The sequence below is a fragment of the Schistocerca cancellata genome, unplaced genomic scaffold, assembly GCF_023864275.1.
Source record: "Schistocerca cancellata isolate TAMUIC-IGC-003103 unplaced genomic scaffold, iqSchCanc2.1 HiC_scaffold_1098, whole genome shotgun sequence".
Lineage (NCBI taxonomy): Eukaryota > Metazoa > Arthropoda > Insecta > Orthoptera > Acrididae > Schistocerca > Schistocerca cancellata.
In genome coordinates, this window is record NW_026047097.1 from 675 (window position 1) to 24,434 (window position 23,760).

The 23,760-nt window shown below is 52.4% G+C and overlaps 13 non-coding genes and 1 pseudogene across 13 annotated transcripts; all 14 read right to left on the reverse strand.

Moving 5' to 3' along the window:
• Positions 1-241: 241 nt before the first annotated feature.
• On the reverse strand, positions 242-360 carry LOC126154590 (5S ribosomal RNA). Its single transcript, XR_007532151.1, has one exon. It is a non-coding gene; the product is annotated as a 5S ribosomal RNA (ribosomal RNA).
• A 1,188-nt stretch (positions 361-1,548) lies between these two features.
• Positions 1,549-1,667, reverse strand: LOC126154601 (5S ribosomal RNA). The gene has a single exon (XR_007532162.1). It is a non-coding gene; the product is annotated as a 5S ribosomal RNA (ribosomal RNA).
• A 1,188-nt stretch (positions 1,668-2,855) lies between these two features.
• On the reverse strand, positions 2,856-2,974 carry LOC126154613 (5S ribosomal RNA). The gene has a single exon (XR_007532172.1). It is a non-coding gene; the product is annotated as a 5S ribosomal RNA (ribosomal RNA).
• Positions 2,975-4,172: 1,198 nt separating this feature from the next.
• On the reverse strand, positions 4,173-4,291 carry LOC126154615 (5S ribosomal RNA). Its single transcript, XR_007532173.1, has one exon. It is a non-coding gene; the product is annotated as a 5S ribosomal RNA (ribosomal RNA).
• Positions 4,292-5,489: 1,198 nt separating this feature from the next.
• LOC126154616 (5S ribosomal RNA) lies at positions 5,490-5,608 on the reverse strand. The gene has a single exon (XR_007532174.1). It is a non-coding gene; the product is annotated as a 5S ribosomal RNA (ribosomal RNA).
• Positions 5,609-6,807: 1,199 nt separating this feature from the next.
• LOC126154591 (5S ribosomal RNA) lies at positions 6,808-6,926 on the reverse strand. The gene has a single exon (XR_007532152.1). It is a non-coding gene; the product is annotated as a 5S ribosomal RNA (ribosomal RNA).
• Positions 6,927-8,114: 1,188 nt separating this feature from the next.
• Positions 8,115-8,233, reverse strand: LOC126154592 (5S ribosomal RNA). Its single transcript, XR_007532153.1, has one exon. It is a non-coding gene; the product is annotated as a 5S ribosomal RNA (ribosomal RNA).
• A 6,949-nt stretch (positions 8,234-15,182) lies between these two features.
• On the reverse strand, positions 15,183-15,300 carry LOC126154612 (5S ribosomal RNA; annotated as a pseudogene).
• A 1,198-nt stretch (positions 15,301-16,498) lies between these two features.
• On the reverse strand, positions 16,499-16,617 carry LOC126154593 (5S ribosomal RNA). The gene has a single exon (XR_007532154.1). It is a non-coding gene; the product is annotated as a 5S ribosomal RNA (ribosomal RNA).
• A 1,198-nt stretch (positions 16,618-17,815) lies between these two features.
• Positions 17,816-17,934, reverse strand: LOC126154594 (5S ribosomal RNA). Its single transcript, XR_007532155.1, has one exon. It is a non-coding gene; the product is annotated as a 5S ribosomal RNA (ribosomal RNA).
• Positions 17,935-19,133: 1,199 nt separating this feature from the next.
• LOC126154595 (5S ribosomal RNA) lies at positions 19,134-19,252 on the reverse strand. Its single transcript, XR_007532156.1, has one exon. It is a non-coding gene; the product is annotated as a 5S ribosomal RNA (ribosomal RNA).
• A 1,188-nt stretch (positions 19,253-20,440) lies between these two features.
• Positions 20,441-20,559, reverse strand: LOC126154596 (5S ribosomal RNA). The gene has a single exon (XR_007532157.1). It is a non-coding gene; the product is annotated as a 5S ribosomal RNA (ribosomal RNA).
• A 1,199-nt stretch (positions 20,560-21,758) lies between these two features.
• Positions 21,759-21,877, reverse strand: LOC126154597 (5S ribosomal RNA). The gene has a single exon (XR_007532158.1). It is a non-coding gene; the product is annotated as a 5S ribosomal RNA (ribosomal RNA).
• A 1,188-nt stretch (positions 21,878-23,065) lies between these two features.
• LOC126154598 (5S ribosomal RNA) lies at positions 23,066-23,184 on the reverse strand. Its single transcript, XR_007532159.1, has one exon. It is a non-coding gene; the product is annotated as a 5S ribosomal RNA (ribosomal RNA).
• Positions 23,185-23,760: the final 576 nt, after the last annotated feature.

Sequence of the window (23,760 nt, forward strand, 5' to 3'; positions counted from 1 at the left end):
GTAGGCCCTGACGTATTTCAAAACTCATCTGTCGATTCGTAGTGTGTTGTTATTTCTGAGGCGTTCTAGCACTCTTCTTCCGCGCATTCTTGCTGAAACTGAGTTCATTACTGTAATTTCGTATCTTACGTTTGATACAGTAGTTTAAAATGCTTATGGAAGCATCTTTGTCAACACCTGAAAGTTAGTATGAAAAGAGGGCTGGCAGGTGCAGCGACGTAAAAATGAAAAAATGAGATAGAGCCAACAGCACCCGGTGTTCCCAGGCGGTCACCCATCCAAGTACTAACCGGGCCCGATGTTGCTTAACTTCGGTGATCGGACGAGAACCGGTGTATTCAACATGGTATGGCCGTTGGCGTCCTTATACTGTAGCCGCACCACACAAGAAGCGTTCGCCTCTTCTCGCAACACACGCAATCGCCGCTTTCCGTGGCACATTTGACGCAAAGCACGTCCTTCCACCTCGAAGGTGGCGCGGAGTGCGCGCTCGCCTCGGCGTCTCAGAGGCGACTGCCGAACGTGGGTGAGACGCACAACACAGCTGCTCGGTGCACCGCCTGTCATTCGTTTGGTGCGTGTGGCCTCCGACACTCACTGGCGTCGCATCTTGTTCCTGTTATCCGGCGCGGGGCTTGTGCGCGGCCGGCCGGGCGGCGGGGGGACTGCGCGGGGTGTTGCAGTGTCCTGCTGGAGCGACGGAGGCTTTCAAACCTGGCTGACACACGCCGCGCTTCCAGACATTTGCGTAATTTGCGCGGTGCATTGGCGCCATGTCCCCCCCTTCCGTCTCGACTTGTCCCGACTTTGCTCGACTGCCGCTCGGGTCGCGGTCCATATGACAGCACAAGCGCGAGAAACGTCTGCGGGAGGCGGCGAGACGACAAAAGAATAAATTTATGATTACAAATCGAATTTGGAGCTGCACGCCGCAGCAGAACGATAGGCAGGCGCTACCGCATTTCGGAGCATACCGCCCGATTCGTACTGTTTTGTCGTTTTCAAAGGCTTCCTGGCAAACTTGGTTGCCACATTCTCCTTCAAACTGAGTTAATTACTGCAGTTTCGTACCTTACGGCCGTTTAAAATGCCTAAGGAAGTCTCTTTGTCACGACAGAAAGGTGGTATGGAAAGAGGGCTGGCAGGAGTAGCGACTAAAAAGCGAAAAATGAAGACAGCCAGAGCTCCCAGGCGCTCACCCATCTGAGTACTAACGTTGTTGCTTCACTTCTGTGATCGGACGAGAACGGAAGATTTTTTTTTTTTTTTTTAATTTACTTTGTGGAATTTAGCACTGCTACAAAACAGTAGGCCCTGACGTATTTCAAAACTCATCTGTCGATTCGTAGTGTGTTGTTATTTCTGAGGCGTTCTAGCACTCTTCTTCCGCGCATTCTTGCTGAAACTGAGTTCATTACTGTAATTTCGTATCTTACGTTTGATACAGTAGTTTAAAATGCTTATGGAAGCATCTTTGTCAACACCTGAAAGTTAGTATGAAAAGAGGGCTGGCAGGTGCAGCGACGTAAAAATGAAAAAATGAGATAGAGCCAACAGCACCCGGTGTTCCCAGGCGGTCACCCATCCAAGTACTAACCGGGCCCGATGTTGCTTAACTTCGGTGATCGGACGAGAACCGGTGTATTCAACATGGTATGGCCGTTGGCGTCCTTATACTGTAGCCGCACCACACAAGAAGCGTTCGCCTCTTCTCGCAACACACGCAATCGCCGCTTTCCGTGGCACATTTGACGCAAAGCACGTCCTTCCACCTCGAAGGTGGCGCGGAGTGCGCGCTCGCCTCGGCGTCTCAGAGGCGACTGCCGAACGTGGGTGAGACGCACAACACAGCTGCTCGGTGCACCGCCTGTCATTCGTTTGGTGCGTGTGGCCTCCGACACTCACTGGCGTCGCATCTTGTTCCTGTTATCCGGCGCGGGGCTTGTGCGCGGCCGGCCGGGCGGCGGGGGGACTGCGCGGGGTGTTGCAGTGTCCTGCTGGAGCGACGGAGGCTTTCAAACCTGGCTGACACACGCCGCGCTTCCAGACATTTGCGTAATTTGCGCGGTGCATTGGCGCCATGTCCCCCCCTTCCGTCTCGACTTGTCCCGACTTTGCTCGACTGCCGCTCGGGTCGCGGTCCATATGACAGCACAAGCGCGAGAAACGTCTGCGGGAGGCGGCGAGACGACAAAAGAATAAATTTATGATTACAAATCGAATTTGGAGCTGCACGCCGCAGCAGAACGATAGGCAGGCGCTACCGCATTTCGGAGCATACCGCCCGATTCGTACTGTTTTGTCGTTTTCAAAGGCTTCCTGGCAAACTTGGTTGCCACATTCTCCTTCAAACTGAGTTAATTACTGCAGTTTCGTACCTTACGGCCGTTTAAAATGCCTAAGGAAGTCTCTTTGTCACGACAGAAAGGTGGTATGGAAAGAGGGCTGGCAGGAGTAGCGACTAAAAAGCGAAAAATGAAGACAGCCAGAGCTCCCAGGCGCTCACCCATCTGAGTACTAACGTTGTTGCTTCACTTCTGTGATCGGACGAGAACGGAAGATTTTTTTTTTTTTTTTTAATTTACTTTGTGGAATTTAGCACTGCTACAAAACAGTAGGCCCTGACGTATTTCAAAACTCATCTGTCGATTCGTAGTGTGTTGTTATTTCTGAGGCGTTCTAGCACTCTTCTTCCGCGCATTCTTGCTGAAACTGAGTTCATTACTGTAATTTCGTATCTTACGTTTGATACAGTAGTTTAAAATGCTTATGGAAGCATCTTTGTCAACACCTGAAAGTTAGTATGAAAAGAGGGCTGGCAGGTGCAGCGACGTAAAAATGAAAAAATGAGATAGAGCCAACAGCACCCGGTGTTCCCAGGCGGTCACCCATCCAAGTACTAACCGGGCCCGATGTTGCTTAACTTCGGTGATCGGACGAGAACCGGTGTATTCAACATGGTATGGCCGTTGGCGTCCTTATACTGTAGCCGCACCACACAAGAAGCGTTCGCCTCTTCTCGCAACACACGCAATCGCCGCTTTCCGTGGCACATTTGACGCAAAGCACGTCCTTCCACCTCGAAGGTGGCGCGGAGTGCGCGCTCGCCTCGGCGTCTCAGAGGCGACTGCCGAACGTGGGTGAGACGCACAACACAGCTGCTCGGTGCACCGCCTGTCATTCGTTTGGTGCGTGTGGCCTCCGACACTCACTGGCGTCGCATCTTGTTCCTGTTATCCGGCGCGGGGCTTGTGCGCGGCCGGCCGGGCGGCGGGGGGACTGCGCGGGGTGTTGCAGTGTCCTGCTGGAGCGACGGAGGCTTTCAAACCTGGCTGACACACGCCGCGCTTCCAGACATTTGCGTAATTTGCGCGGTGCATTGGCGCCATGTCCCCCCCTTCCGTCTCGACTTGTCCCGACTTTGCTCGACTGCCGCTCGCTGCCGCTCGGGTCGCGGTCCATATGACAGCACAAGCGCGAGAAACGTCTGCGGGAGGCGGCGAGACGACAAAAGAATAAATTTATGATTACAAATCGAATTTGGAGCTGCACGCCGCAGCAGAACGATAGGCAGGCGCTACCGCATTTCGGAGCATACCGCCCGATTCGTACTGTTTTGTCGTTTTCAAAGGCTTCCTGGCAAACTTGGTTGCCACATTCTCCTTCAAACTGAGTTAATTACTGCAGTTTCGTACCTTACGGCCGTTTAAAATGCCTAAGGAAGTCTCTTTGTCACGACAGAAAGGTGGTATGGAAAGAGGGCTGGCAGGAGTAGCGACTAAAAAGCGAAAAATGAAGACAGCCAGAGCTCCCAGGCGCTCACCCATCTGAGTACTAACGTTGTTGCTTCACTTCTGTGATCGGACGAGAACGGAAGATTTTTTTTTTTTTTTTTAATTTACTTTGTGGAATTTAGCACTGCTACAAAACAGTAGGCCCTGACGTATTTCAAAACTCATCTGTCGATTCGTAGTGTGTTGTTATTTCTGAGGCGTTCTAGCACTCTTCTTCCGCGCATTCTTGCTGAAACTGAGTTCATTACTGTAATTTCGTATCTTACGTTTGATACAGTAGTTTAAAATGCTTATGGAAGCATCTTTGTCAACACCTGAAAGTTAGTATGAAAAGAGGGCTGGCAGGTGCAGCGACGTAAAAATGAAAAAATGAGATAGAGCCAACAGCACCCGGTGTTCCCAGGCGGTCACCCATCCAAGTACTAACCGGGCCCGATGTTGCTTAACTTCGGTGATCGGACGAGAACCGGTGTATTCAACATGGTATGGCCGTTGGCGTCCTTATACTGTAGCCGCACCACACAAGAAGCGTTCGCCTCTTCTCGCAACACACGCAATCGCCGCTTTCCGTGGCACATTTGACGCAAAGCACGTCCTTCCACCTCGAAGGTGGCGCGGAGTGCGCGCTCGCCTCGGCGTCTCAGAGGCGACTGCCGAACGTGGGTGAGACGCACAACACAGCTGCTCGGTGCACCGCCTGTCATTCGTTTGGTGCGTGTGGCCTCCGACACTCACTGGCGTCGCATCTTGTTCCTGTTATCCGGCGCGGGGCTTGTGCGCGGCCGGCCGGGCGGCGGGGGGACTGCGCGGGGTGTTGCAGTGTCCTGCTGGAGCGACGGAGGCTTTCAAACCTGGCTGACACACGCCGCGCTTCCAGACATTTGCGTAATTTGCGCGGTGCATTGGCGCCATGTCCCCCCCTTCCGTCTCGACTTGTCCCGACTTTGCTCGACTGCCGCTCGCTGCCGCTCGGGTCGCGGTCCATATGACAGCACAAGCGCGAGAAACGTCTGCGGGAGGCGGCGAGACGACAAAAGAATAAATTTATGATTACAAATCGAATTTGGAGCTGCACGCCGCAGCAGAACGATAGGCAGGCGCTACCGCATTTCGGAGCATACCGCCCGATTCGTACTGTTTTGTCGTTTTCAAAGGCTTCCTGGCAAACTTGGTTGCCACATTCTCCTTCAAACTGAGTTAATTACTGCAGTTTCGTACCTTACGGCCGTTTAAAATGCCTAAGGAAGTCTCTTTGTCACGACAGAAAGGTGGTATGGAAAGAGGGCTGGCAGGAGTAGCGACTAAAAAGCGAAAAATGAAGACAGCCAGAGCTCCCAGGCGCTCACCCATCTGAGTACTAACGTTGTTGCTTCACTTCTGTGATCGGACGAGAACGGAAGATTTTTTTTTTTTTTTTTAATTTACTTTGTGGAATTTAGCACTGCTACAAAACAGTAGGCCCTGACGTATTTCAAAACTCATCTGTCGATTCGTAGTGTGTTGTTATTTCTGAGGCGTTCTAGCACTCTTCTTCCGCGCATTCTTGCTGAAACTGAGTTCATTACTGTAATTTCGTATCTTACGTTTGATACAGTAGTTTAAAATGCTTATGGAAGCATCTTTGTCAACACCTGAAAGTTAGTATGAAAAGAGGGCTGGCAGGTGCAGCGACGTAAAAATGAAAAAATGAGATAGAGCCAACAGCACCCGGTGTTCCCAGGCGGTCACCCATCCAAGTACTAACCGGGCCCGATGTTGCTTAACTTCGGTGATCGGACGAGAACCGGTGTATTCAACATGGTATGGCCGTTGGCGTCCTTATACTGTAGCCGCACCACACAAGAAGCGTTCGCCTCTTCTCGCAACACACGCAATCGCCGCTTTCCGTGGCACATTTGACGCAAAGCACGTCCTTCCACCTCGAAGGTGGCGCGGAGTGCGCGCTCGCCTCGGCGTCTCAGAGGCGACTGCCGAACGTGGGTGAGACGCACAACACAGCTGCTCGGTGCACCGCCTGTCATTCGTTTGGTGCGTGTGGCCTCCGACACTCACTGGCGTCGCATCTTGTTCCTGTTATCCGGCGCGGGGCTTGTGCGCGGCCGGCCGGGCGGCGGGGGGACTGCGCGGGGTGTTGCAGTGTCCTGCTGGAGCGACGGAGGCTTTCAAACCTGGCTGACACACGCCGCGCTTCCAGACATTTGCGTAATTTGCGCGGTGCATTGGCGCCATGTCCCCCCCTTCCGTCTCGACTTGTCCCGACTTTGCTCGACTGCCGCTCGCTGCCGCTCGGGTCGCGGTCCATATGACAGCACAAGCGCGAGAAACGTCTGCGGGAGGCGGCGAGACGACAAAAGAATAAATTTATGATTACAAATCGAATTTGGAGCTGCACGCCGCAGCAGAACGATAGGCAGGCGCTACCGCATTTCGGAGCATACCGCCCGATTCGTACTGTTTTGTCGTTTTCAAAGGCTTCCTGGCAAACTTGGTTGCCACATTCTCCTTCAAACTGAGTTAATTACTGCAGTTTCGTACCTTACGGCCGTTTAAAATGCCTAAGGAAGTCTCTTTGTCACGACAGAAAGGTGGTATGGAAAGAGGGCTGGCAGGAGTAGCGACTAAAAAGCGAAAAATGAAGACAGCCAGAGCTCCCAGGCGCTCACCCATCTGAGTACTAACGTTGTTGCTTCACTTCTGTGATCGGACGAGAACGGAAGATTTTTTTTTTTTTTTTTTAATTTACTTTGTGGAATTTAGCACTGCTACAAAACAGTAGGCCCTGACGTATTTCAAAACTCATCTGTCGATTCGTAGTGTGTTGTTATTTCTGAGGCGTTCTAGCACTCTTCTTCCGCGCATTCTTGCTGAAACTGAGTTCATTACTGTAATTTCGTATCTTACGTTTGATACAGTAGTTTAAAATGCTTATGGAAGCATCTTTGTCAACACCTGAAAGTTAGTATGAAAAGAGGGCTGGCAGGTGCAGCGACGTAAAAATGAAAAAATGAGATAGAGCCAACAGCACCCGGTGTTCCCAGGCGGTCACCCATCCAAGTACTAACCGGGCCCGATGTTGCTTAACTTCGGTGATCGGACGAGAACCGGTGTATTCAACATGGTATGGCCGTTGGCGTCCTTATACTGTAGCCGCACCACACAAGAAGCGTTCGCCTCTTCTCGCAACACACGCAATCGCCGCTTTCCGTGGCACATTTGACGCAAAGCACGTCCTTCCACCTCGAAGGTGGCGCGGAGTGCGCGCTCGCCTCGGCGTCTCAGAGGCGACTGCCGAACGTGGGTGAGACGCACAACACAGCTGCTCGGTGCACCGCCTGTCATTCGTTTGGTGCGTGTGGCCTCCGACACTCACTGGCGTCGCATCTTGTTCCTGTTATCCGGCGCGGGGCTTGTGCGCGGCCGGCCGGGCGGCGGGGGGACTGCGCGGGGTGTTGCAGTGTCCTGCTGGAGCGACGGAGGCTTTCAAACCTGGCTGACACACGCCGCGCTTCCAGACATTTGCGTAATTTGCGCGGTGCATTGGCGCCATGTCCCCCCCTTCCGTCTCGACTTGTCCCGACTTTGCTCGACTGCCGCTCGGGTCGCGGTCCATATGACAGCACAAGCGCGAGAAACGTCTGCGGGAGGCGGCGAGACGACAAAAGAATAAATTTATGATTACAAATCGAATTTGGAGCTGCACGCCGCAGCAGAACGATAGGCAGGCGCTACCGCATTTCGGAGCATACCGCCCGATTCGTACTGTTTTGTCGTTTTCAAAGGCTTCCTGGCAAACTTGGTTGCCACATTCTCCTTCAAACTGAGTTAATTACTGCAGTTTCGTACCTTACGGCCGTTTAAAATGCCTAAGGAAGTCTCTTTGTCACGACAGAAAGGTGGTATGGAAAGAGGGCTGGCAGGAGTAGCGACTAAAAAGCGAAAAATGAAGACAGCCAGAGCTCCCAGGCGCTCACCCATCTGAGTACTAACGTTGTTGCTTCACTTCTGTGATCGGACGAGAACGGAAGATTTTTTTTTTTTTTTTTAATTTACTTTGTGGAATTTAGCACTGCTACAAAACAGTAGGCCCTGACGTATTTCAAAACTCATCTGTCGATTCGTAGTGTGTTGTTATTTCTGAGGCGTTCTAGCACTCTTCTTCCGCGCATTCTTGCTGAAACTGAGTTCATTACTGTAATTTCGTATCTTACGTTTGATACAGTAGTTTAAAATGCTTATGGAAGCATCTTTGTCAACACCTGAAAGTTAGTATGAAAAGAGGGCTGGCAGGTGCAGCGACGTAAAAATGAAAAAATGAGATAGAGCCAACAGCACCCGGTGTTCCCAGGCGGTCACCCATCCAAGTACTAACCGGGCCCGATGTTGCTTAACTTCGGTGATCGGACGAGAACCGGTGTATTCAACATGGTATGGCCGTTGGCGTCCTTATACTGTAGCCGCACCACACAAGAAGCGTTCGCCTCTTCTCGCAACACACGCAATCGCCGCTTTCCGTGGCACATTTGACGCAAAGCACGTCCTTCCACCTCGAAGGTGGCGCGGAGTGCGCGCTCGCCTCGGCGTCTCAGAGGCGACTGCCGAACGTGGGTGAGACGCACAACACAGCTGCTCGGTGCACCGCCTGTCATTCGTTTGGTGCGTGTGGCCTCCGACACTCACTGGCGTCGCATCTTGTTCCTGTTATCCGGCGCGGGGCTTGTGCGCGGCCGGCCGGGCGGCGGGGGGACTGCGCGGGGTGTTGCAGTGTCCTGCTGGAGCGACGGAGGCTTTCAAACCTGGCTGACACACGCCGCGCTTCCAGACATTTGCGTAATTTGCGCGGTGCATTGGCGCCATGTCCCCCCCTTCCGTCTCGACTTGTCCCGACTTTGCTCGACTGCCGCTCGGGTCGCGGTCCATATGACAGCACAAGCGCGAGAAACGTCTGCGGGAGGCGGCGAGACGACAAAAGAATAAATTTATGATTACAAATCGAATTTGGAGCTGCACGCCGCAGCAGAACGATAGGCAGGCGCTACCGCATTTCGGAGCATACCGCCCGATTCGTACTGTTTTGTCGTTTTCAAAGGCTTCCTGGCAAACTTGGTTGCCACATTCTCCTTCAAACTGAGTTAATTACTGCAGTTTCGTACCTTACGGCCGTTTAAAATGCCTAAGGAAGTCTCTTTGTCACGACAGAAAGGTGGTATGGAAAGAGGGCTGGCAGGAGTAGCGACTAAAAAGCGAAAAATGAAGACAGCCAGAGCTCCCAGGCGCTCACCCATCTGAGTACTAACGTTGTTGCTTCACTTCTGTGATCGGACGAGAACGGAAGATTTTTTTTTTTTTTTTTAATTTACTTTGTGGAATTTAGCACTGCTACAAAACAGTAGGCCCTGACGTATTTCAAAACTCATCTGTCGATTCGTAGTGTGTTGTTATTTCTGAGGCGTTCTAGCACTCTTCTTCCGCGCATTCTTGCTGAAACTGAGTTCATTACTGTAATTTCGTATCTTACGTTTGATACAGTAGTTTAAAATGCTTATGGAAGCATCTTTGTCAACACCTGAAAGTTAGTATGAAAAGAGGGCTGGCAGGTGCAGCGACGTAAAAATGAAAAAATGAGATAGAGCCAACAGCACCTTTTTTTTTTTTTTTTTTTAAACGTAATAAACTTTTATTTACAAAATAACAAATACAGTCATGAGATTCCAAGGTATTTTCAATTTCAATTTCAGTTAGTTAACGAGTCTTTTTCTTTTCTTTACTGATATGTAACTTTGTTGCAATTGTCTGTTTCATTATATTTTGTGCATTTGCAGGTTGATTTGCACTGTTGCACTGATTTGTAAGTCAGTGGAGCAAGAATATTTCATTTTTCAGTTTTGTTTGCGTTTTTGTTAAATTTTATGGGTTATTGATTCAAACACTTCTAAGTTCTTTACTTTAGGTCGAGTTTTTGGTCTGGTGCCATTATGTGGCTTGTAACTATTATTAGAGATGTCTTATTGGCTAAGGCTTACATTTAAGAGACAAAGGACAATGACAAATATGTATGAATGAATATTATATATATATATATATATAGCGAGGTGTCCACGAGATGGTGGTTGAGGGGAAGAGAGCGAGAGAGGGAGAGAGAGAGTAATAGAGAGACAGAGAGAGAGAGAGAGAGAGAGAGAGAGAGAGAGAGAGTGAGAGGGCGATATGGAACACATTTGAAACATAATTAAGGAATATTTCTATAAGTGGACAACTATATTCTAGATAAGCTTAACATGATTAAATAGGGATTGAATATAGATGTTTCTTTTGTTATTCTACTCACATAGTCATCTTCGGCGTAGTGATGTTTCGCACATTCTTAAGAACGCTACCTGGATATGCCCTATATGTGTAGCCGTAGCACTGCGGACACTGTTGTTGCACTGCACAAATTTTACACCGAACTCACACAACACTTTGGGGGCGTTGGAGGGTCTCTGCATCGGTGACGACGGAGGCGTGGAGGACTAGGGGGGGGCGTGGTGTGGCGGCAGCGGTGTCGGCGGCGTCGGCGGCGTCGGCGGCGGCGGCGGCGGCGGCGGTCGTGGCGTGTGGGGACGGAGGGCGTCCTTGAAGGCGGCGTCCAGCGCTATCTGTAGGTAGTTCTGGAACGTCTGCCTGTAGTTGTTTTTCCGCTTGTCTCGCTTGTGTTCCTCCCAGAGATCGGTGAGGAACTGCACTCCGTCCGTTTGTTTTTTCGCGATTATGGCGTGCGCTGTCATCGCGAACGTCCACATGGTCGCGACGCGTTTGGGACGTGGAAAACAATTTGCAGCCGGGATGGTGAGGGCTGTGGCTTCTATAGTTCGGTGGTCCACCCTGTTCATGAGTGCCACCATTTTCCTGCACGTCTCCCATATCGCCTGACTTGTCGGACATGTGAAGCGGTGTTCCACGGTGTCTATCTCGTTGCACGCTTCGCAGTGCGGCGACTCACGCATGCCGATGCGCGCTAGCCGCTCGTTCGTGGGTATCTTGTTGTGTACGACTTTGTACCACGTGTCTCTAGCTTCCGGAGGTATGGCTTTCTCAGAGAGATTTTTCCAGACTTCTGGCCAGTCGTGGTCTGGAAGATTCGTCTCTGTTCTGCTTCTTCCTTGTTTGCCTCTCAGTGCACGATAGATTTTCGCTGCAGTTCTCATCTCTTTCACTGCTAGCGTGGATGAGATGTAGCTACTGTCCATTACTATCTGCTTCAAGTAGCGCATCTTGTAGGGTATTCTACTGACATCTACCGGCGCTTCCCCGGAATCGGGTCTGTGTTCTTTCAGTAGAGACGACGTGGTACAGTCTACACTTCTGTCCTCCATTTGTAGAGCTCGGTGGAGCAACAGTGCCGCGCATTTTCTCGTGACATCTATCAGGCCCAGCCCCCCTTCTTCTCTAGGGAGAGTGCTGGTGGCTTGCGACACTTTGAGAATTTCCCGCCTCCACAGCAGGTAGTATACAGCGCTTCCTATAGACTTCCCTATTTCTGTTGGTACGTTCATGACTTGTGCCATGTACCAAGCCTTCGCCAGGATCGTTTCGTTGATCAGCTGTGCTTTCTGATCCAACGTCAGGTTTCTGTTGGCGTGTGTCCTGACGAGTCCTCTCGTGGTGTTCAGGATGTTCCGCCAGTTCTCTGCGGCCATTTTGAGTGGGCTGGCCTGCAGCTGAACACCTAGAACTTTATATTTGTCGGTCACCTGGTACCATGGTCTGGCCTCTCTCAGTTTCCCGTTCCCTATCGGGACGAGCACGGTTTTTTTGGGGTTGGTTTTCGCCCCAGATGCCTTCCCAAAAGACTCTATTATTGGGAGGACTTTGTCGATGTCCTCTTTACCGTCCACGAAAATGCTCAAGTCATCGGCATATGCCATACATGTCACGTTTATATCGTTCAGCTTGTAGCCGTTGACGGTGGCAGCGAGTTTCCTGAGGACTGGGTCGAGGGCTACTGTGAATAGTGCCATCGACAGTGGGCACCCTTGCCTCACAGATTTCCCCAGTTTTATTGGCGTAGATGTCCAGCCATTTACAGTAACTCTTGACGTGGCATTTGTTAACATGTTTTTGATGACTTGAGCGAATTCGGAGCCAAAACCCAGTCTTGCCAAGGTCTTCAGCAGGTACCGGTGACCGATCCTGTCGAAGGCCTTTTGGAAGTCTACAGAGATGATCGCTGCAGTCGCTCTGTTGGATGCGGCGTGGGCTATAACGTCTCTGTACGTGCAGACGGCGTCGAAAATGTTTCTGCCTAACACTGCACATGTCTGCCATGGGCTGATTGCTTTTTTGAGGGCGAGCTTCATATTTTCCGCGACGCATTTCGCTACGAGCTTGTAGTCCGCATTTAGGAGGGTAATTGGGCGGAAGTCTGTTAACGTTTTTGGCGCCTTATTTTTCGGTACCAGCGTGATGGTCCCTTCCAGGAACGGAGGTGGTATCTCCTTCCCGTCCAGAATTTCGTTCACAATTTCTGTTATTATTCCACCTACTTTGTCCCAGCAGGTGGCGTAGAATTCTGACGGTAATCCGTCCGCTCCTGGAGCTTTGCCGTTGGCGCAGGTTTTGAGGACGGCTCTCACTTCATCCTCTGACACAGCTTCCGTCAGCAAAGCGCGATCGGTGTCGTTCAGCCGTCTGCGCGTTCCTTGTAGTAGTTTTGCTGTTTCTGCGTCATCTGGTTCCTCTGCCTTGAAGAGATCAGAGAAGTGCTCTTCTATGTGACGCATCATGTCCCTCCTAGTTGTTATTTTGCGGCCAGCTGCGTCGCTAAGCTCTCTTACAGTTCTGTTTTGTGCCCTCTCCCTCTCCCTGTGCAGGTGGTGCAGTGTGGCAGGTTCGTCTTCAGTGGCGCCGTGTGTCTGGCTGCGGACGACGACGCCTTTCATTTGTTGACGCCTGATATTCAGTAGTCGCGCCTTTATTCCTCTCACTCGCGTGAGAAGCAGGTCGTCGTCTGGAGGACAGTTAAGCGCGTCCTTCAGACACTGCGTGTAAAAGTCTGCCGTGCTCTTCCTCCAGAAAGCCTTTTCCGCACTGTGCCTTATCAGCGTCTTCCTTATGTGTGGTTTTCCAGATGCGACCCACCATTGTGTGGTGGACGGATAGTGTCGTCGCGTCTGTAAACTTTCTTCTAGTGTGAGCGCTATCTCCTGCTGTAGTTTGGCGTCACTTAGATGTTCCGTGTTAAGTTTCCACGCTGATCTTCCTCCTGATATTTTATTCGTTGGCAGCTGGAGCTTGCAAATGTAGGCACAGTGGTCGGAGAAGATAACAGGGCAGACTTCCACACGTGACACAGAGGTGGCCAACTCTCTGGTCACATAAATCCTGTCAAGCCTGCTTCTTCCGCGGTTGTGGAAGTACGTGAATTCCGTTGTGTTGGGATATAATAGACGCCAAGAGTCACGTAGATTCAGTTTTCTTAGCAGTTCCTGCAGCTCCATGCACAGATTAGGTACCGGGACTTGATCTTCCGGAGCAGACACGCAGTTGAAATCGCCTCCCAGCACAACATTGCTGTTGTTGCGTGGAAGGAGTGCACAAATATCTTCATTGAAGAACTGGCTTCTGGCCCTCTTGTTTTCTGTGCCTGACGGCGCATAGATGTTGACAAAGTACGTCCCAGCTATTTTGATTGCTATTCCACGGCCGTCAGTCAGGGTCTTGATGTCCTCTGTGTCGATACCATTCCTCACCATTACAGCAGTGCCAGTTCTCGTTTCTGCGTCAATGTTCGTGAAGACGTCGAATCCCGGTACTTGTTCCAAGTCCGTGGTGACGACTTCTTGTAATATCGCTACATCGGCAGCTCGGTGCTGCAGGAACTCCGTGAGGGCGTCTATCTTCACAACCGAATTCATTTTATTGACATTGCACGTGATGACGTTATAGCCAGAGCGTTCCTGCATTTAAGCGCTATGTGGAGGCGGGGGTTGAACTTGCTGTGGGCGGTCCGGCCGTAGGACTAGGTCCTCCGGTTCGGTGGTTTGTTTTCGCGCGTTTTCGGGCGAGATGTCCGACGCTTCCCCGTCGGAGGTCTCCATCCTCTCGTCGTTTGAGCTGCTGCTGCGGCTTCTCCGCCTGTTACGCCGCGTTTTGGCTTTGGACGCCGGTTGCGGCTGCTCGTTAGACTCCTTCGGTTCGTCGTCGGACTCCTTCAAGATGCGGGCGAGTTTGGTCACCTGCTTCTTGATGGCGATCTCGCGCGCCTCGGTGTACGAGGTGGGCGTGGCCTCTGCGCTGGGCCCGGCCAGCTGGCTGCCGTGAATGACAGCCTCAGCTGACGGCTGGGCGGGCGCGGCGGCGTGCGTGACCTTCAGCCGCCGGGCGGCGGGGGAGGGGGCGGCCGCCGGCTCGGCCTCCATTGTGGTCTCGTTGTCCGAGTCGGAGCTCAGGTGCCGCTTCTCCCCTGCGCTGACCGCGGCGGCCACGGCTGGGGCCGGTGTTGCCGGCTGGGCGGCCTCGGCTAGCGCGGCAGGCGCCGCTGCTTCCGCTACGGCAGGCTCGTCGTTGGCGCGCGGGCTCTGGCCCGACAAAATTCCGGCGTAACTTGCCGCCTGCTCCGCTGCGTTGTCCGCGTTTTCGCGCGGCAGCTGAGCCACTCTCTTATTTTTGGGGCAGCTGCTCCTCATGTGTTCAGTCGAACTGCAGATGGAGCACGTCGGTGGTTGTCCGCTATATTGGACAACACCTCTGTGTCCTCCTATTACAATAAACGACGGCACGTGTTTTCGTAGGACCATCCTGACGGACCTAACACCAGAGTCCACTTTATACCGGTGCCCAGTACCCCAGAAGTCTCTCGTTACAGAGAGAACCTCACCGTACAGCTTGAAGTAGCGTGCGACTTCCTCATTTGGCACCTCGAAGGGGAGGTTATACACCTTTATGTTCCTCACGCCGTGTCCGGCGTACGTTATTTTTACATCGCTGACGCGGCCATCTCTGTGTTTAAATTTTCTTACACCACCGCTTACGTTTACAAGCGTCTCGCATCTCACGTCCGTTTTCAACTTCAGAAAGAGGCTAAGCAGCGTGAAATCAAGCTGCAACCCCTCTAATTCGTCCTCCTGAATTTTAAGTTCGTGAAACATCCACTCCTCTATATCGAAAGAGGACGGCCGTTCGTGTTCACGATCAAACGCGCACTGAATCGTCGTACTTGAGCGATTAAACGTTGTCATTTTTTTTCGTAGAGCACTCACCAAATCGTTGAAACACGATCGCCTACGGCGAAACGGCTACGGCAGGCGCGGCGCGGGAGCCGGCAGGCGGCGGGCGCGGGCGCGGCGCGGTAGGATGTCGGGCGGGGACGGCTCGGCGGCCGGTAATCCTCGACTACCTGGGACGCACAATAGCGAGCGGCACACGTGTTGCCAGGCGGGCAGCCAGCCAAGTACTAACCGGGCCCGATGTTGCTTAACTTCGGTGATCGGACGAGAACCGGTGTATTCAACATGGTATGGCCGTTGGCGTCCTTATACTGTAGCCGCACCACACAAGAAGCGTTCGCCTCTTCTCGCAACACACGCAATCGCCGCTTTCCGTGGCACATTTGACGCAAAGCACGTCCTTCCACCTCGAAGGTGGCGCGGAGTGCGCGCTCGCCTCGGCGTCTCAGAGGCGACTGCCGAACGTGGGTGAGACGCACAACACAGCTGCTCGGTGCACCGCCTGTCATTCGTTTGGTGCGTGTGGCCTCCGACACTCACTGGCGTCGCATCTTGTTCCTGTTATCCGGCGCGGGGCTTGTGCGCGGCCGGCCGGGCGGCGGGGGGACTGCGCGGGGTGTTGCAGTGTCCTGCTGGAGCGACGGAGGCTTTCAAACCTGGCTGACACACGCCGCGCTTCCAGACATTTGCGTAATTTGCGCGGTGCATTGGCGCCATGTCCCCCCCTTCCGTCTCGACTTGTCCCGACTTTGCTCGACTGCCGCTCGCTGCCGCTCGGGTCGCGGTCCATATGACAGCACAAGCGCGAGAAACGTCTGCGGGAGGCGGCGAGACGACAAAAGAATAAATTTATGATTACAAATCGAATTTGGAGCTGCACGCCGCAGCAGAACGATAGGCAGGCGCTACCGCATTTCGGAGCATACCGCCCGATTCGTACTGTTTTGTCGTTTTCAAAGGCTTCCTGGCAAACTTGGTTGCCACATTCTCCTTCAAACTGAGTTAATTACTGCAGTTTCGTACCTTACGGCCGTTTAAAATGCCTAAGGAAGTCTCTTTGTCACGACAGAAAGGTGGTATGGAAAGAGGGCTGGCAGGAGTAGCGACTAAAAAGCGAAAAATGAAGACAGCCAGAGCTCCCAGGCGCTCACCCATCTGAGTACTAACGTTGTTGCTTCACTTCTGTGATCGGACGAGAACGGAAGATTTTTTTTTTTTTTTTTAATTTACTTTGTGGAATTTAGCACTGCTACAAAACAGTAGGCCCTGACGTATTTCAAAACTCATCTGTCGATTCGTAGTGTGTTGTTATTTCTGAGGCGTTCTAGCACTCTTCTTCCGCGCATTCTTGCTGAAACTGAGTTCATTACTGTAATTTCGTATCTTACGTTTGATACAGTAGTTTAAAATGCTTATGGAAGCATCTTTGTCAACACCTGAAAGTTAGTATGAAAAGAGGGCTGGCAGGTGCAGCGACGTAAAAATGAAAAAATGAGATAGAGCCAACAGCACCCGGTGTTCCCAGGCGGTCACCCATCCAAGTACTAACCGGGCCCGATGTTGCTTAACTTCGGTGATCGGACGAGAACCGGTGTATTCAACATGGTATGGCCGTTGGCGTCCTTATACTGTAGCCGCACCACACAAGAAGCGTTCGCCTCTTCTCGCAACACACGCAATCGCCGCTTTCCGTGGCACATTTGACGCAAAGCACGTCCTTCCACCTCGAAGGTGGCGCGGAGTGCGCGCTCGCCTCGGCGTCTCAGAGGCGACTGCCGAACGTGGGTGAGACGCACAACACAGCTGCTCGGTGCACCGCCTGTCATTCGTTTGGTGCGTGTGGCCTCCGACACTCACTGGCGTCGCATCTTGTTCCTGTTATCCGGCGCGGGGCTTGTGCGCGGCCGGCCGGGCGGCGGGGGGACTGCGCGGGGTGTTGCAGTGTCCTGCTGGAGCGACGGAGGCTTTCAAACCTGGCTGACACACGCCGCGCTTCCAGACATTTGCGTAATTTGCGCGGTGCATTGGCGCCATGTCCCCCCCTTCCGTCTCGACTTGTCCCGACTTTGCTCGACTGCCGCTCGCTGCCGCTCGGGTCGCGGTCCATATGACAGCACAAGCGCGAGAAACGTCTGCGGGAGGCGGCGAGACGACAAAAGAATAAATTTATGATTACAAATCGAATTTGGAGCTGCACGCCGCAGCAGAACGATAGGCAGGCGCTACCGCATTTCGGAGCATACCGCCCGATTCGTACTGTTTTGTCGTTTTCAAAGGCTTCCTGGCAAACTTGGTTGCCACATTCTCCTTCAAACTGAGTTAATTACTGCAGTTTCGTACCTTACGGCCGTTTAAAATGCCTAAGGAAGTCTCTTTGTCACGACAGAAAGGTGGTATGGAAAGAGGGCTGGCAGGAGTAGCGACTAAAAAGCGAAAAATGAAGACAGCCAGAGCTCCCAGGCGCTCACCCATCTGAGTACTAACGTTGTTGCTTCACTTCTGTGATCGGACGAGAACGGAAGATTTTTTTTTTTTTTTTTAATTTACTTTGTGGAATTTAGCACTGCTACAAAACAGTAGGCCCTGACGTATTTCAAAACTCATCTGTCGATTCGTAGTGTGTTGTTATTTCTGAGGCGTTCTAGCACTCTTCTTCCGCGCATTCTTGCTGAAACTGAGTTCATTACTGTAATTTCGTATCTTACGTTTGATACAGTAGTTTAAAATGCTTATGGAAGCATCTTTGTCAACACCTGAAAGTTAGTATGAAAAGAGGGCTGGCAGGTGCAGCGACGTAAAAATGAAAAAATGAGATAGAGCCAACAGCACCCGGTGTTCCCAGGCGGTCACCCATCCAAGTACTAACCGGGCCCGATGTTGCTTAACTTCGGTGATCGGACGAGAACCGGTGTATTCAACATGGTATGGCCGTTGGCGTCCTTATACTGTAGCCGCACCACACAAGAAGCGTTCGCCTCTTCTCGCAACACACGCAATCGCCGCTTTCCGTGGCACATTTGACGCAAAGCACGTCCTTCCACCTCGAAGGTGGCGCGGAGTGCGCGCTCGCCTCGGCGTCTCAGAGGCGACTGCCGAACGTGGGTGAGACGCACAACACAGCTGCTCGGTGCACCGCCTGTCATTCGTTTGGTGCGTGTGGCCTCCGACACTCACTGGCGTCGCATCTTGTTCCTGTTATCCGGCGCGGGGCTTGTGCGCGGCCGGCCGGGCGGCGGGGGGACTGCGCGGGGTGTTGCAGTGTCCTGCTGGAGCGACGGAGGCTTTCAAACCTGGCTGACACACGCCGCGCTTCCAGACATTTGCGTAATTTGCGCGGTGCATTGGCGCCATGTCCCCCCCTTCCGTCTCGACTTGTCCCGACTTTGCTCGACTGCCGCTCGCTGCCGCTCGGGTCGCGGTCCATATGACAGCACAAGCGCGAGAAACGTCTGCGGGAGGCGGCGAGACGACAAAAGAATAAATTTATGATTACAAATCGAATTTGGAGCTGCACGCCGCAGCAGAACGATAGGCAGGCGCTACCGCATTTCGGAGCATACCGCCCGATTCGTACTGTTTTGTCGTTTTCAAAGGCTTCCTGGCAAACTTGGTTGCCACATTCTCCTTCAAACTGAGTTAATTACTGCAGTTTCGTACCTTACGGCCGTTTAAAATGCCTAAGGAAGTCTCTTTGTCACGACAGAAAGGTGGTATGGAAAGAGGGCTGGCAGGAGTAGCGACTAAAAAGCGAAAAATGAAGACAGCCAGAGCTCCCAGGCGCTCACCCATCTGAGTACTAACGTTGTTGCTTCACTTCTGTGATCGGACGAGAACGGAAGATTTTTTTTTTTTTTTTTTAATTTACTTTGTGGAATTTAGCACTGCTACAAAACAGTAGGCCCTGACGTATTTCAAAACTCATCTGTCGATTCGTAGTGTGTTGTTATTTCTGAGGCGTTCTAGCACTCTTCTTCCGCGCATTCTTGCTGAAACTGAGTTCATTACTGTAATTTCGTATCTTACGTTTGATACAGTAGTTTAAAATGCTTATGGAAGCATCTTTGTCAACACCTGAAAGTTAGTATGAAAAGAGGGCTGGCAGGTGCAGCGACGTAAAAATGAAAAAATGAGATAGAGCCAACAGCACCCGGTGTTCCCAGGCGGTCACCCATCCAAGTACTAACCGGGCCCGATGTTGCTTAACTTCGGTGATCGGACGAGAACCGGTGTATTCAACATGGTATGGCCGTTGGCGTCCTTATACTGTAGCCGCACCACACAAGAAGCGTTCGCCTCTTCTCGCAACACACGCAATCGCCGCTTTCCGTGGCACATTTGACGCAAAGCACGTCCTTCCACCTCGAAGGTGGCGCGGAGTGCGCGCTCGCCTCGGCGTCTCAGAGGCGACTGCCGAACGTGGGTGAGACGCACAACACAGCTGCTCGGTGCACCGCCTGTCATTCGTTTGGTGCGTGTGGCCTCCGACACTCACTGGCGTCGCATCTTGTTCCTGTTATCCGGCGCGGGGCTTGTGCGCGGCCGGCCGGGCGGCGGGGGGACTGCGCGGGGTGTTGCAGTGTCCTGCTGGAGCGACGGAGGCTTTCAAACCTGGCTGACACACGCCGCGCTTCCAGACATTTGCGTAATTTGCGCGGTGCATTGGCGCCATGTCCCCCCCTTCCGTCTCGACTTGTCCCGACTTTGCTCGACTGCCGCTCGGGTCGCGGTCCATATGACAGCACAAGCGCGAGAAACGTCTGCGGGAGGCGGCGAGACGACAAAAGAATAAATTTATGATTACAAATCGAATTTGGAGCTGCACGCCGCAGCAGAACGATAGGCAGGCGCTACCGCATTTCGGAGCATACCGCCCGATTCGTACTGTTTTGTCGTTTTCAAAGGCTTCCTGGCAAACTTGGTTGCCACATTCTCCTTCAAACTGAGTTAATTACTGCAGTTTCGTACCTTACGGCCGTTTAAAATGCCTAAGGAAGTCTCTTTGTCACGACAGAAAGGTGGTATGGAAAGAGGGCTGGCAGGAGTAGCGACTAAAAAGCGAAAAATGAAGACAGCCAGAGCTCCCAGGCGCTCACCCATCTGAGTACTAACGTTGTTGCTTCACTTCTGTGATCGGACGAGAACGGAAGATTTTTTTTTTTTTTTTTAATTTACTTTGTGGAATTTAGCACTGCTACAAAACAGTAGGCCCTGACGTATTTCAAAACTCATCTGTCGATTCGTAGTGTGTTGTTATTTCTGAGGCGTTCTAGCACTCTTCTTCCGCGCATTCTTGCTGAAACTGAGTTCATTACTGTAATTTCGTATCTTACGTTTGATACAGTAGTTTAAAATGCTTATGGAAGCATCTTTGTCAACACCTGAAAGTTAGTATGAAAAGAGGGCTGGCAGGTGCAGCGACGTAAAAATGAAAAAATGAGATAGAGCCAACAGCACCCGGTGTTCCCAGGCGGTCACCCATCCAAGTACTAACCGGGCCCGATGTTGCTTAACTTCGGTGATCGGACGAGAACCGGTGTATTCAACATGGTATGGCCGTTGGCGTCCTTATACTGTAGCCGCACCACACAAGAAGCGTTCGCCTCTTCTCGCAACACACGCAATCGCCGCTTTCCGTGGCACATTTGACGCAAAGCACGTCCTTCCACCTCGAAGGTGGCGCGGAGTGCGCGCTCGCCTCGGCGTCTCAGAGGCGACTGCCGAACGTGGGTGAGACGCACAACACAGCTGCTCGGTGCACCGCCTGTCATTCGTTTGGTGCGTGTGGCCTCCGACACTCACTGGCGTCGCATCTTGTTCCTGTTATCCGGCGCGGGGCTTGTGCGCGGCCGGCCGGGCGGCGGGGGGACTGCGCGGGGTGTTGCAGTGTCCTGCTGGAGCGACGGAGGCTTTCAAACCTGGCTGACACACGCCGCGCTTCCAGACATTTGCGTAATTTGCGCGGTGCATTGGCGCCATGTCCCCCCCTTCCGTCTCGACTTGTCCCGACTTTGCTCGACTGCCGCTCGCTGCCGCTCGGGTCGCGGTCCATATGACAGCACAAGCGCGAGAAACGTCTGCGGGAGGCGGCGAGACGACAAAAGAATAAATTTATGATTACAAATCGAATTTGGAGCTGCACGCCGCAGCAGAACGATAGGCAGGCGCTACCGCATTTCGGAGCATACCGCCCGATTCGTACTGTTTTGTCGTTTTCAAAGGCTTCCTGGCAAACTTGGTTGCCACATTCTCCTTCAAACTGAGTTAATTACTGCAGTTTCGTACCTTACGGCCGTTTAAAATGCCTAAGGAAGTCTCTTTGTCACGACAGAAAGGTGGTATGGAAAGAGGGCTGGCAGGAGTAGCGACTAAAAAGCGAAAAATGAAGACAGCCAGAGCTCCCAGGCGCTCACCCATCTGAGTACTAACGTTGTTGCTTCACTTCTGTGATCGGACGAGAACGGAAGATTTTTTTTTTTTTTTTTTAATTTACTTTGTGGAATTTAGCACTGCTACAAAACAGTAGGCCCTGACGTATTTCAAAACTCATCTGTCGATTCGTAGTGTGTTGTTATTTCTGAGGCGTTCTAGCACTCTTCTTCCGCGCATTCTTGCTGAAACTGAGTTCATTACTGTAATTTCGTATCTTACGTTTGATACAGTAGTTTAAAATGCTTATGGAAGCATCTTTGTCAACACCTGAAAGTTAGTATGAAAAGAGGGCTGGCAGGTGCAGCGACGTAAAAATGAAAAAATGAGATAGAGCCAACAGCACCCGGTGTTCCCAGGCGGTCACCCATCCAAGTACTAACCGGGCCCGATGTTGCTTAACTTCGGTGATCGGACGAGAACCGGTGTATTCAACATGGTATGGCCGTTGGCGTCCTTATACTGTAGCCGCACCACACAAGAAGCGTTCGCCTCTTCTCGCAACACACGCAATCGCCGCTTTCCGTGGCACATTTGACGCAAAGCACGTCCTTCCACCTCGAAGGTGGCGCGGAGTGCGCGCTCGCCTCGGCGTCTCAGAGGCGACTGCCGAACGTGGGTGAGACGCACAACACAGCTGCTCGGTGCACCGCCTGTCATTCGTTTGGTGCGTGTGGCCTCCGACACTCACTGGCGTCGCATCTTGTTCCTGTTATCCGGCGCGGGGCTTGTGCGCGGCCGGCCGGGCGGCGGGGGGACTGCGCGGGGTGTTGCAGTGTCCTGCTGGAGCGACGGAGGCTTTCAAACCTGGCTGACACACGCCGCGCTTCCAGACATTTGCGTAATTTGCGCGGTGCATTGGCGCCATGTCCCCCCCTTCCGTCTCGACTTGTCCCGACTTTGCTCGACTGCCGCTCGGGTCGCGGTCCATATGACAGCACAAGCGCGAGAAACGTCTGCGGGAGGCGGCGAGACGACAAAAGAATAAATTTATGATTACAAATCGAATTTGGAGCTGCACGCCGCAGCAGAACGATAGGCAGGCGCTACCGCATTTCGGAGCATACCGCCCGATTCGTACTGTTTTGTCGTTTTCAAAGGCTTCCTGGCAAACTTGGTTGCCACATTCTCCTTCAAACTGAGTTAATTACTGCAGTTTCGTACCTTACGGCCGTTTAAAATGCCTAAGGAAGTCTCTTTGTCACGACAGAAAGGTGGTATGGAAAGAGGGCTGGCAGGAGTAGCGACTAAAAAGCGAAAAATGAAGACAGCCAGAGCTCCCAGGCGCTCACCCATCTGAGTACTAACGTTGTTGCTTCACTTCTGTGATCGGACGAGAACGGAAGATTTTTTTTTTTTTTTTTAATTTACTTTGTGGAATTTAGCACTGCTACAAAACAGTAGGCCCTGACGTATTTCAAAACTCATCTGTCGATTCGTAGTGTGTTGTTATTTCTGAGGCGTTCTAGCACTCTTCTTCCGCGCATTCTTGCTGAAACTGAGTTCATTACTGTAATTTCGTATCTTACGTTTGATACAGTAGTTTAAAATGCTTATGGAAGCATCTTTGTCAACACCTGAAAGTTAGTATGAAAAGAGGGCTGGCAGGTGCAGCGACGTAAAAATGAAAAAATGAGATAGAGCCAACAGCACCCGGTGTTCCCAGGCGGTCACCCATCCAAGTACTAACCGGGCCCGATGTTGCTTAACTTCGGTGATCGGACGAGAACCGGTGTATTCAACATGGTATGGCCGTTGGCGTCCTTATACTGTAGCCGCACCACACAAGAAGCGTTCGCCTCTTCTCGCAACACACGCAATCGCCGCTTTCCGTGGCACATTTGACGCAAAGCACGTCCTTCCACCTCGAAGGTGGCGCGGAGTGCGCGCTCGCCTCGGCGTCTCAGAGGCGACTGCCGAACGTGGGTGAGACGCACAACACAGCTGCTCGGTGCACCGCCTGTCATTCGTTTGGTGCGTGTGGCCTCCGACACTCACTGGCGTCGCATCTTGTTCCTGTTATCCGGCGCGGGGCTTGTGCGCGGCCGGCCGGGCGGCGGGGGGACTGCGCGGGGTGTTGCAGTGTCCTGCTGGAGCGACGGAGGCTTTCAAACCTGGCTGACACACGCCGCGCTTCCAGACATTTGCGTAATTTGCGCGGTGCATTGGCGCCATGTCCCCCCCTTCCGTCTCGACTTGTCCCGACTTTGCTCGACTGCCGCTCGCTGCCGCTCGGGTCGCGGTCCATATGACAGCACAAGCGCGAGAAACGTCTGCGGGAGGCGGCGAGACGACAAAAGAATAAATTTATGATTACAAATCGAATTTGGAGCTGC